Genomic DNA, 13,106 nt, shown 5'->3' on the forward strand with positions numbered 1-13,106 from the left:
ATCCAGCAGGAGCAAGAGGACTGAGTTTCCTTTATGTTTCAGGTCGTCAATCTGGATCTTCAGATCAATAAAGGCTGTTTCCCTGCCATGTTGATTTCTGAAATCAGATTGACGAAGTCCCAGGAGTTTATTAGTCTCCAAGTATGATTGTATTTGATTATAGGCAGCTTTGTCGATGATCTTTAATAAAAAAGGGATGGTGGGAATGGGCCTAAAGTTGGTGGGGATGTTGGAGTCCAAGGTGGGTTTTTATAGGAGTCGGAGGACCCATGAGTTTTTTAGGTAGGTGGGAACGGTACAGGTGAGGAAGGAGGCGTTAATTATTTTAGTGATAAAGGGGGCAAGTTCTCTTGCCGCTTCTGTTATGACAGATACTGGGCATGTGTTGCCTTGACAATTGGAGGGTTTGAGAGAGGATATAATGTTTCTCACTTCACGGCTGGACACTGTAGAGAATTTGAAGCAATGAAGTGGTTTAGGGAGCATTGAGATGGGTTTAGGGGTGTTGGCTTGAGGTGGTAGGTTATGTTTTTTGATGGCTATCTTCTTTTGAAGCAGGGTTATTGTATTAGCTAGTGCATCCTTAATTTGGGTGCACCATTCTTTGTCTTTGGTACAGTTATCCGTAGGGGGAATTGGAGATTCCAATTCTCTTCGAATGATGAAATGTTCTCTTGAACTTGAGCTTGCTTTGTCTATCCATTGTATGTGTCACGTTTAGCTAGTAAAATTTATTTTTGTAATTGGCAGAGATTTTTGGGAGAGTAACTTTATTAGTGATGGAAGGGTTATTTTCACATTTCCTTTTTTCATTTGTTAAGGTTTTGACCTTAGGGGAACCATGAGTTCAAGTGAGCTTTAGGTTTACTTTTGCACATTTTTAGGGGTGCGATCCTGTCTAGGGCTGTAGTAATCGTTTTATTGTAGAGGTCCACTAGTTCGGCTGGATCAGAGGTGGCAAGTGAAGGGCTAAGTAGTGGTTGGAGAAAGGGTCTGATATTATCCACTGTAATGTTCTTTTTGTTTCTAGTTGGCATAGGGAAGGGCGATAGGGATATCTCTACAGTGAGGTGTACAATCTTGAAGATTAAAAGAGAGTAAGAAGTTATCAGTTCAGTGTAGTGGTTCGATGAATGTTATGTTAGTGACACAAATAAGATCTGCAACCCAGTCTAGGGTTATTCCTTTTCCATGTGTCGGGAGGATGGCTCTCTGAGTGAGACCTAAGTCAGCCAGTGAATTGGCCAGTGCCATAGTATGTTGGTCTTTAGCGCCGTTGAGGCCGAGATTGAAGTTGCCTAGTAAAAGGATTTGTGACGAAGGCTTAATGTTAGTATAGAGGAGTGAAATCATTTCCTCTTCAAAGGCGCTAATAGGTCCCGGGTGGTCTGTAGATCAGGTGCATTGTGATGGTGCGTGAATTAGAAAAGGGGAGTTTGACAGTCAATAATTCACAGGATTCAGTATGACTATAAGATGCCGTTCTGAGACCCAAAGAGGTTTTAGCAATTAAGGCTTTACCACCTCACCTAGTGGATTCATTGTCAGCTGGACTGTGAAGTTATCAGGCATGGCAATGAGGAGAGAGGGGCCTGCTGCTGCGTGAAGCCAGGTCTTCATAATTGCTAGGAAATCTAGCTCTTTTTCTATGATTAAGTCAGTAATGTCTGCTGCATGGGCTACTAGTGATCTGGCATTGATCATTGCCCCATGGATGATTGTGGATGTCTTAGTGTGGACAAGGAGATCGGATGTGATAAGCTTCGGTTTAGTGCTTTTGGGAGTTTTGAAGGGTATGCACGGTCTGGAAGGGAGTATTTTAGGAGAATGTAGTTGGTTGTTAGTTAGCTGATGGTCACAAGGCATTCTGTGTGCTTTGCCTTGTCTAGTGCCAAGTCTACCGTTTCTCACTGAGGTTGGGCATGGGCTAGTTGAGATTTGTGGTGAGGGGTCGGTCGAGATTTAGGACTAGTATTGTGTCTGCTCGTAGTGAGGATTTGACGGAATCCATCCGGAATGTGGTGGTTGTTTTGGGCCTCTGTAGCTGCAGGTAGCATTAGAGCTCTGAGAGGAAGGGTCTTGAACCAGGTCATGGGTGTAGGTAGGAATGTAGGTAGGAAAGGAGTGGGTTTAATCCGGGTGGGTAACAGCAGTTGGGGGAGAAATGTGGTGGGCTTGGTGTAGTTTTCCATGGTACAGTGTGTTGTCATGTTGGATGGACAGAGATGGAAGGTAATGGATCTAGAAGTGGTCACGAGGGTGTAGGAGATGAATGCTAGTAAGGGGGAGATATTTTTGGACGCATGTATAGTTACTTGCACAAGTGTAGGTGAATATACTTACAGAATTTCTGATTATATGTTATGATAGCATAGCAGCTGGTTGGCTATAATGAGGTGCTTCAAGTAGAGCAGGGAACTAGCCAGTAATGATGAAAGTATTCATAGAAATGGGGCCTGGCAAATAGTAATGCAGGTATTCACAATAACAAGGGCCTAGCAAATGTAATGCACATAATCACAAAGACAGGGCCCGGCAGATAATAATGCAGGTATACACATGACATGGGCTTAACAAAAGTAATGCAGGTAATCACAAAGACAGGGACTGGCAGATAGTAATGCAGGTATTCACATTAACAAGGGCTTAGCAAACAGTAGTGCACATAATCACAAAGATAGGGCCAGGCAGATAGTAATGCAGGTATTCCCAATAACAAGGGCTTAGCAAAAGTAATGCACGTAATCACAAAGACAGGGCCTGGCAGATAGTAATGCAGGTATTCACAATAGCAATGGCTTGGCAAACAGTAGTGCACGTAATCTCAAAGACAGGGCCTGGCAGATAGTAATGCAGCTATTCACAACAAAAAGGGCTTAGCAAACAGTAGTGCACGTAATCACAAAGACAGGGCCTGGCAGATAGTAACGTAGGTATTCACAATAACAAGGGCTTAGCAAACAGTAGTGCACGTAATCACAAAGGCAGGGCCTGGCAGATAGTAATGCAGGTATTCACAATAACAAGGCTTGGCAAACAGTAGTGCACGTAATCACAAAGAGAAGGCCTGGCAGATAGTAATGCAGCTATTCACAACAACAAGGGCTTGGCAAACAGTAGTGCACGTAATCACAAAGAGAGGGTCTGGCAGATAGTAATGCAGGTATTCACAACAACAAGGGCTTGGCAAACAGTAGTGCACATAATCACAAAGAGAGGGCCTGGCAGATAGTAATGCAGGTATTCACAATAACAATGGCTTGGCAAACAGTAGTGCACGTAATCACAAAGGGAAGGCCTGGCAGATAGTAATGCAGCTATTCACAATAATAAGGGCCTAGCAAAAGTAATGCACGTAATCACAAAGACGGGGCCTGGTAGATAGTGATGCAGGTATTCACATTAACAAGGGCTTAGCAAACAGTAGTGCACGTAACCACAAAGATGGGGCCTGCAAGATAGTGATGCAGGTATTCACAATAACAAGGGCTTAGCAAACAGTAGTGCACGTAACCACAAAGACGGGGTCTGGCAGATAGTGATGCAGGTATTCACAATAACAAGGGCTTGCAAACAGTAGTGCACAAGTGCACGTAAATACAAAGAGAGGGCCTGTCAGATAGCGATGCAGGTATTCACATTAACAAGGGCTTTGCAAACAGTAGTGCACGTAACCACAAAGACGGGGCCTGCAAGATAGTGATGCAGGTATTCACAATAACAAGGGCTTAGCAAACAGTAGTGCACGTAACCACAAAGACGGGGTCTGGCAGATAGTGATGCAGGTATTCACAATAACAAGGGCTTAGCAAACAGTAGTGCACTTAACCACAAAGACGAGGCCTGGCAGATAGTGATGCAGGTATTCACAATAACAAGGGCTTAGCAAACAGTAGTGCACGTAATCACAAAGAGAAGGCCTGGCAGATAGTAATGCAGCTATTCACAACAACAAGGGCTTGGCAAACAGTAGTGCACGTAATCACAAAGAGAGGGTCTGGCAGATAGTAATGCAGGTATTCACAACAACAAGGGCTTGGCAAACAGTAGTGCACATAATCACAAAGAGAGGGCCTGGCAGATAGTAATGCAGGTATTCACAATAACAATGGCTTGGCAAACAGTAGTGCACGTAATCACAAAGGGAAGGCCTGGCAGATAGTAATGCAGCTATTCACAATAATAAGGGCCTAGCAAAAGTAATGCACGTATTCACAAAGACGGGGCCTGGTAGATAGTGATGCAGGTATTCACATTAACAAGGGCTTAGCAAACAGTAGTGCACGTAACCACAAAGATGGGGCCTGCAAGATAGTGATGCAGGTATTCACAATAACAAGGGCTTAGCAAACAGTAGTGCACGTAACCACAAAGACGGGGTCTGGCAGATAGTGATGCAGGTATTCACAATAACAAGGGCTTGCAAACAGTAGTGCACAAGTGCACGTAAATACAAAGAGAGGGCCTGTCAGATAGCGATGCAGGTATTCACATTAACAAGGGCTTTGCAAACAGTAGTGCACGTAACCACAAAGACGGGGCCTGCAAGATAGTGATGCAGGTATTCACAATAACAAGGGCTTAGCAAACAGTAGTGCACGTAACCACAAAGACGGGGTCTGGCAGATAGTGATGCAGGTATTCACAATAACAAGGGCTTAGCAAACAGTAGTGCACTTAACCACAAAGACGAGGCCTGGCAGATAGTGATGCAGGTATTCACAATAACAAGGGCTTAGCAAACAGTAGTGCACGTAACCACAAAGACGGGGTCTGGCAGATAGTGATGCAGGTATTCACAATAACAAGGGCTTAGCAACCAGTACTGCACGTAACCACAAAGATGGGGTCTGGCAGATAGTGATGCAGGTATTCACAATAACAAGGGTTTAGCAAACAGTAGTGCACGTAACCACAAAGACAGGGCCTGGCAGATAGTAATGCATGTATTCACAATAACAAGGGCTTAGTAAACAGTAGTGCACGTAACCACAAAGACAGGGCCTGGCAGATAGCAATGCAGGTATTCACAATAGCAAGGGCTTAGCAAACAGTAGTGCACATAAACACAATGAGAGGGCCTGGCAGATAGTAATGGAGGTATTCACAATAACAAGGGCTTAGCAAACAGTAGTGCACGTAATCACAAAGAGAGGGCCTGGCAGATAATAATGCAGGTATTCACAATAACAAGGCTTGGCAAACAGTAGTGCACGTAATCACAAAGAGAAGGCCTGGCAGATAGTAATGCAGCTATTCACAATAATAAGGGCCTAGCAAAAGTAATGCACGTAATCACAAAGACAGGGCCTGGTAGATAGTAATGCAGGTACACACAATAACAAGGGCTTGGCCAACAGTAGTGCACGTAATCACAAAGACAGGGCCTGGCAGATAGTAATGCAGGTATTCACAATAACAAGGGCTTGGCAAACGGTAGTGCACGTAATCACAAAGACAGGGCCTGGCAGATAGTAATGCAGGTATTCACAATAACAAGGGCTTGGCAAACAGTAGTGCACGTAATCACAAAGACAGGGCCTGGCAGATAGTAATGCAGGTATTCATAATAACAAGGGCTTGGCAAATAGTAGTGCACGTAATCACAAAGACAGGGCCTGGCAGATAGTAATGCAGGTATTCACAATAACAAGGGCTTGGCAAACAGCAGTGTACGTAATCACAAAACAGGGCCTGGCAGATAGTAATGTAGGTATTCACAATAACAAGGGCTTGGCAAACAGTAGTGCATATAATCACAAAGACAGGGCCTGGCAGATAGTAATGCAGGTATTCACAACAACAAGGGCTTGGCAAACAGTAGTGCACGTAATCACAAAGAGAGGGCCTGGCAGATAGTAATGCAGGTATTCACAATAACAATGGCTTGGTAAACAGTAGTGCACGTAATCTCAAAGACAGGGCCTGGCAGATAGTAATGCAGGTATTCACAACAGCAAGGGCTTGGCAAACAGTAGTTCATGTAATCACAAAGACAGGGCCTGGCAGATAGTAATGCAGGTATTCACAATAACAAGGGCTTGGCAAACAGTAGTGCATGTAATCACAAAGGCAGGGCCTGGCAGTTAGTAATGCAGCTATTGACAATAACAAGGGCTTGGCAAACAGTAGTGCACGTAATCACAAAGACAGGGCCTGCAGATAGTAATGCAGGTATTCACAATAACAAGGGCTTAGCAAACAGTATGGCACGTAATCACAAAGACAGGGCCTGGCAGATAGTAATGCAGGTATTCACAATAACAAGGGCTTGGCAAAGAGTAGTGCACATAACCACAAAGACAGGGCCTGGCAGATAGTAATGCAGGTATTCCCAATAACAAGGGCTTTGCAAACAGTAGTGCACATAACCACAAAGACAAGGCCTGGCAGATAGTAATGCAGGTATTCACAATAACAAGGACTTGGCAAACAGTAGTGCACGTAATCGCAAAGACAGGGCCTGGCAGATAGCAATGCAGGTATTCACAATAACAAGGGCTTGGCAAACAGTAGTGCACGTAATCACAAAGACAGGGCCTGGCAGATAGCAATGCAGGTATTCACAATAACAAGGGCTTGGCAAACAGTAGTGCACATAACCACAAAGACGGGGCCTGGCAGATAGCAATGCAGGTATTCACAATAGCAAGGGCTTGGCAAACAGTAGTACACGTAAACACAAAGAGAGGGCTTGGCAGATAGTAATGCAGGTATTCACAATAACAAGGGCTTGGCAAACAGTAGTGCACGTAATCATAAAGAGAGGGCCTGGCAGATAGTAATGCAGGTATTCACAATAACAAGGGCTTGGCAAACAGTAGTGCACGTAATCACAAAGACAGGGCCTGGCAGATAGTAATGCAGGTATTCATAATAACAAGGGCTTGGCAAACAGTAGTGCACGTAATCATAAAGAGAGGGCCTTGCAGATAGTAATGCAGGTATTCACAATAACAAGGGCTTGGCAAAGAGTAGTACATGTAATCACAAAGACAGGGCCTGGCAGATAGCAATGCAGGTATTCACAATAGCAGGGGCTTGGCAAACAGTAGTGCATGTAAAAACACAAAGAGAGGGCCTGGCAGATAGCAATGCAGGTATTCACAATAACAAGGGCTTGGCAAACAGTAGTGCACAAGTGCACGTAAATACAAAGAGAGGGCCTGTCAGATAGCGATGCAGGTATTCACAATAACAAGGGCTTTGCAAACAGTAGTGCACGTAACCACAAAGACGGGGCCTGGCAGATAGTGATGCAGGTATTCACATTAACAAGGGCTTAGCAAACAGTAGTGCACGTAACCACAAAGACGGGGCCTGCAAGATAGTGATGCAGGTATTCACAATAACAAGGGCTTAGCAAACAGTAGTGCACGTAACCACAAAGACGGGGTCTGGCAGATAGTGATGCAGGTATTCACAATAACAAGGGCTTAGCAACCAGTACTGCACGTAACCACAAAGATGGGGTCTGGCAGATAGTGATGCAGGTATTCACAATAACAAGGGCTTAGCAAACAGTAGTGCACGTAACCACAAAGACAGGGCCTGGCAGATAGTAATGCATGTATTCACAATAACAAGGGCTTAGTAAACAGTAGTGCACGTAACCACAAAGACAGGGCCTGGCAGATAGCAATGCAGGTATTCACAATAGCAAGGGCTTAGCAAACAGTAGTGCACGTAAACACAATGAGAGGGCCTGGCAGATAGTAATGCAGGTATTCACAATAACAAGGGCTTAGCAAACAGTAGTGCACGTAACCCCAAAGACAGGGCCTGGCAGATAGTAATGCAGGTATTCACAATAACAAGGGCTTAGCAAACAGTAGTGCACGTAACCACAAAGACAGGGCCTACCAAATAGTGATGCAGATTGTCATTAAGATGGGGTCTGGCAGATAGTGATGCAGGTAGTCACGCAAACCATGGCTGTGCATATAGTAGTGCGTATAATGGTGCACGCAATAAATCACAGGAACAGGGGCCTGGTAGATAGTAGTGCAGGTGGAACAGTGCGCAGAATTATGCGATTAGGCACGCACTACAGGTCAGAGATTAGCGTGGCAAGGAGGAGTGCAGGACAAGCTAAGCTCATGGGGAGAGCTGTGGTGCAAACTGTACTCCAAGGGTAGCTTTGGCACCGGGTGTGCTGGTAGGGATGGAGTCGGTTTTAGGCGTTACCGTAATGTTAGAAGACAACTGGTGCAGCTGAGCGCAGTAACGAGCATTAGGTTACCTATAGGGTGGTTACAATGAGTGAAAGTTCAAGGGTAGCAAAGTGACTTAGGCGGTGCGCGTTCTTACCATTGACTATTGTAAATGTCCGGTGGCATAGGCGTATGTTTTCCAGATTCGCGTTAGCGGCCTCTTGGCGTTCTTTGAGTCTGGAGGGCTGTAGACTGGATCTGAGAAAAACGTAGAAGCAGTTAGCCAATGGGACAGCACGGCATGCCCTACGGCCGTATCGGCTCGGACAGGCTCAGACAGACCTGAGCCTTACGGAAAATGGGCCTTGCAGATTGTGGGCCGGCTCTCGCCATTGCCAGTTCCAATTTCCACTGAGAAGCTGAAGAAGGCCTTATCCTCCTCCTTCTCTCTGGTCTTGAATCCTACCCTCTGTGACCCTTCTCAACTCTTTTCTTTGTCCTGGCCCTTCTCAATGCCATGCTCCGTGCTTGTTTCTCCTTCCAACATGAGTTTAACCCTTTCAGATTAGGACCTCACAATGCATTCCCTTTTGTTCCTCCTGGCTTTGGCTAGCCTCACTAGCACTGACTGCTTCTTCTTGCTTCCCGCTGTTTCCCTCATGCTTCCTCCTCCTGGAGTCTCTATCCAGCCACTTCCTACTGACCTCCTCCAACCTATTATGATATTCTCTCGCTCCAACCACCTTTTGGGTTGTGCTTCTACAACCTCATGTCACTCCCGCCAGCCACCTTCTGCTATCTCTCGTCTGTCACCTTCAGTTATACTCCTCCGGCCACCTCCAGTTTTCTCCCTCTGGCCACATCCGGGTGTCTCTCTCTGGCCACCTCCTGATGTTTTCTTTCTGCCACCTTCTCCTACCAGCTCTTGATATTTGTCCCCATCCAACTCCTGCTGGTTCCTCTCTCCCTCTTGTTTCGCGGCTCCTCTGCGCGTTCTGGCCTCTCTCCAAACTTTTTCTCTAACTTCCCTTCTGAATTGGCAATTTTCTCTGCCTCCGACCACACGCCTCTTCAAGCACCAACTCCTCCTCTTCCTGAGACCTCTTTTTGTAACTGTCTATGTCCTCCCCTTGGGCTTGGCTGAGTCTTTGGGCCTGCATGTGTGTAACCTCATTGATGCCATGAGGTGAGTTGGTGTTGAGGAATTTCCTTATGCCGGCATGTGTAGCGTGTGTCTGATCACATGTTCCAAGTGGTGGCTGGACCATGACAATAAAAAGCCAGTTCGTCATCTTGGAATTGAGGTTTCTGAGAATCTGTGCAGATGAGACCAGGGCTGGGCCTGCAAAGGGTCCAGAGGTAAGCTTTCCTGCAGTTGTAAAGATAGTTTTGGATGCAGTTGGGGTCTTGATCGTCTTGCTCAGATGAGGTTTGCGTATTTTCAGACCATGCCCTTAAAGGGCTGTTATTCCATCTCTGCAGCATGGGACTAAGTAGGTGTGACCAGGGGTTCTCAAGCTGTGCTCAAGTCCTGCAGACCCTCGTGTTCTGCCCGTGATTGTGGTATGTGTTCAACTATTTGTTTGTTTATTTTCTACTGTTTTGCATTAAAGCACAATCTGTGATCTTTCATGCAATCGCTCGAAAGTTATTCAGAAAAGTTATTTTCTGAAACCCCATCGAGACATTGGGCCTCATTACGTGTCTGCCTGTCTGGAAATAAGGGTTTCCGCAGTAATGTACCAGCACCATTTCCGAACCGGCAGACTACATCTCTACTTTCTGGGCCTTCTGCGCCCGGCAGGACTGACCTCCCGGGTGCAATGGCCATGGAAAGCCGAGTTGTCACAGAAGCACTGGCACCACTAGCAATGGTCCCAGTGCTTCCGAGTCCCCATTCCTGTGAAGTCGGGAATGGGGACTAACATTTTCCGCCACCTGATTTCCCGGGCCGCCGCGACTTGTAATGCCCCGGTGGAACCGGGATCTTAGGCGGCAGAAACAGTGTTACAGGGTTGGCAGCAAACCACCCACCAGTGGCAACGGCGGGGTTACCGCCAACCTCTTAATGAGGCCCATTGTCTTAACCTTAACTATGCCTTGTGCTAGTACAAAGGCAGAATATATATGTATAGCACGGCTCCATAAATCAGTTCTATGATACCCGTTCAATCTCATAACCAAGGTACGTCCAATTGCACCGGTTGCATCCTTAACATTATGAGCTCAATGGCTCTGCGATACCCGCCAAACCCATGAAATATACATCATTTTGCACTGTCGACATTCGAGAGTCGATTCCATAGTATGGCATGACCAACTGCCTCGCGACTCTACGTTAATCCACAGGACGGCTCCGCCAGTTGCCTTGGGTTACCTGTTGGACCCATAGCCGGTCAAGTGGCACTGCAAGTAGAGCGCTCGCTTTGACATCCATGCAGAGTTTGCTAACGTGGGTTCGAATCCTGGCCAAACTCAGCCTCTCATCCTTCCGAGGTCTATAAATGAGCACAACACACCGTGGGTAATAATAAGCGGCGCTCAGATACCTGAGGGTTTGTAGCGCTATATAAATGCTAAATTATTATTATTATTATTATAACCAAACTACTTTCATTTTACACTGTGATGCGAGTTGATCACTTGGTTTTTACAAATCAATCATATTGCCATACCAAGAATCGCCTAGCACTTCCAGAGGGATCAATTCTACTGTATCGCAAAATGAACAAACAGCACTGCTCTTTCTACTGCTATCGCTGCACCTTGAACCCATGGCATGTGGAGACCTCCTGGGGGTCCAATACAAGTTTAACACATAGCATCATTTTCAGGCTTCTCTTCTCAAAGGCCTAGGTGTTCCACTCAGTGAACCTGTCACACAAACAGAAATGTATGACAGCGAAAGCTCCACAACACTTATCAGCAAACTAAGTATCACTTCCCCCAACCAAGCCTCCGCCTTCCTGGCCCCCTCCCACAACTGCACCATCAAGCATTGCAGTACACGTAATAAATGCAACAAAATGCCGAGAAAATGCGTAGACGCAAGAATCAGAAAGAAGGGAAGGAAAAGGAAAGCGATGGAAGCAAAGGGCTGTGCAATTCCAGGCCTCGAGGGCCAGATCCATGCTGGGTTTTCAGGTTACCCCTCATTAATATTCAGGAGATACATTTGCATACAATGATTCTAAAAGGTATGCGCATTTTTCCTCATGAATATTAATGAGGGATAACCTGTAAACCCGTCATCATTTCGTCCCTCGAGAACCTCAGACCAGCCAACAAGAGATTCTGAGAACATTCATTTCCACACCTCAGAAGACCTTGGTGGGCTTCATATTCAGAACCCCCTGAGCCACGAACCTGACCGCAGACCCCATTGAGCAATCCACCAATCAAGAGGCAGAAATTATTACTGAAAGAAATAAAAGACTAAACTGTAACGCAGCAGCCCCCCTGTCACCCAGTTAATCTACTAACGTCTATAATAACACAACTGCAAGAAATCTGCTCAACACATCTTCCATCACAAGACAACCCCCCACCCTGCCCTCCCTTTCAACGTTTTTTACACCACATGCACACCCCACATCGGATGACCCACAAAGTCTAGCATGTGAAATGCAGACTCCTACTCGACCCTTCCTATCCACACCTCCACCCTACCGACCCTGTGACCGCCCTTAAGGGCAAACCACTCCAGGGGAGCTCGCCTGCCCGAACACAGTGGAACCCATGCCGGCAAACATGCAACTGGTGCTTCGATCTGCACCACAGTCTTTCACCCCTGCTTTCCCACTATCCCACAAACAGCACCTCCTGTTTTAATTACACAGCAACGCCCAGCAAGGCCACCACTGTTTGTATAACCTTACCTTACCTCACACCACCCCAAAAACCATCATCCACTAGTTTTGGAGAATAAAGCAGGGGACTTCCTCACAACCCTCATAGACATCAATGGGTTCCCTCACCCGCCCCTGAAAAAACATTGAATATGAATGATAACAGGATGCTGGGAGGCGGTGGGGGGTGGGAGAGTGTTAAAAACAATGCACTCATACTGTAGCCCAGGTGAATGACTGTGAATCAGGCAGCAAAAATTAATATACATTTATTTCCAACATTAAACAAATGTCCATTCTCAATATACGGAGCAACACAGGTTCGATCCCCGGGTCCGCGCTTAGAAACCCCCTGGGTATTAAGCGCGTTATAAACAAATTATCATATCATATCTTAACATGGCAGCTCACAAAACATTGGCACACATTTCGATACTCCCCATCACCCCCCGTTCGTAAATGAACAAGCCAGTGCAATTGTATCCATGCGGAGTATGGACCTGGTGAAAGCCAACATGCAGACCCAACATGCACTGTTGGCTGGTAGTGCAGGACTGGCGGAGGGCCTTGCGCATGGCACGGCCAGAGTTTGCAAGCATGGCACAACATTACAAAGCGAATGTCAGAGAAGACTGGGCAACCTCCTGAGAAAGCATGGCTCAGGTGCTTGCTTTGAGTGCGGAGGAACAGCGCCTCCTCGAGGCAACAGGAAGTAAAGCAGGCAACCTCCGCAGTTCGGTGCCAGGGTGGCGAGCAACAGGTGACAGGCGGAGAGGGTAAAGTGCAGGCACAACAAGGGCAGGTGGCGACGTGGAAATCAACAGAAGAGCAGTAAACAAGGAGGCAAAGGGGGAAGGAAAGAGGCGAGGGCACGGGGACACGAGGCGTGCTCTGCATTCAATAACAAGGACAGGGAGAACAACAGCAGCGTGATAGAGCGCGAAAACACGCACGCTGGCCTGCAACAAACCACGGCAACAAAAACAGAGACACGCGACCGCGCTGAGCGTGCCACCCCGCCACGTGAGCACCCACCCCTGCCATCAAACAGAAAGCAGTGACGCGCAATACGCGGAGTGAAGGGCGTGCTCTGAGAGAGGACAAC

This window comes from Ambystoma mexicanum, chromosome 4q (assembly GCF_040938575.1).
Source record: "Ambystoma mexicanum isolate Mex_15411 chromosome 4q, UKY_AmexF1_1, whole genome shotgun sequence".
NCBI classification, from domain to species: domain Eukaryota; kingdom Metazoa; phylum Chordata; class Amphibia; order Caudata; family Ambystomatidae; genus Ambystoma; species Ambystoma mexicanum.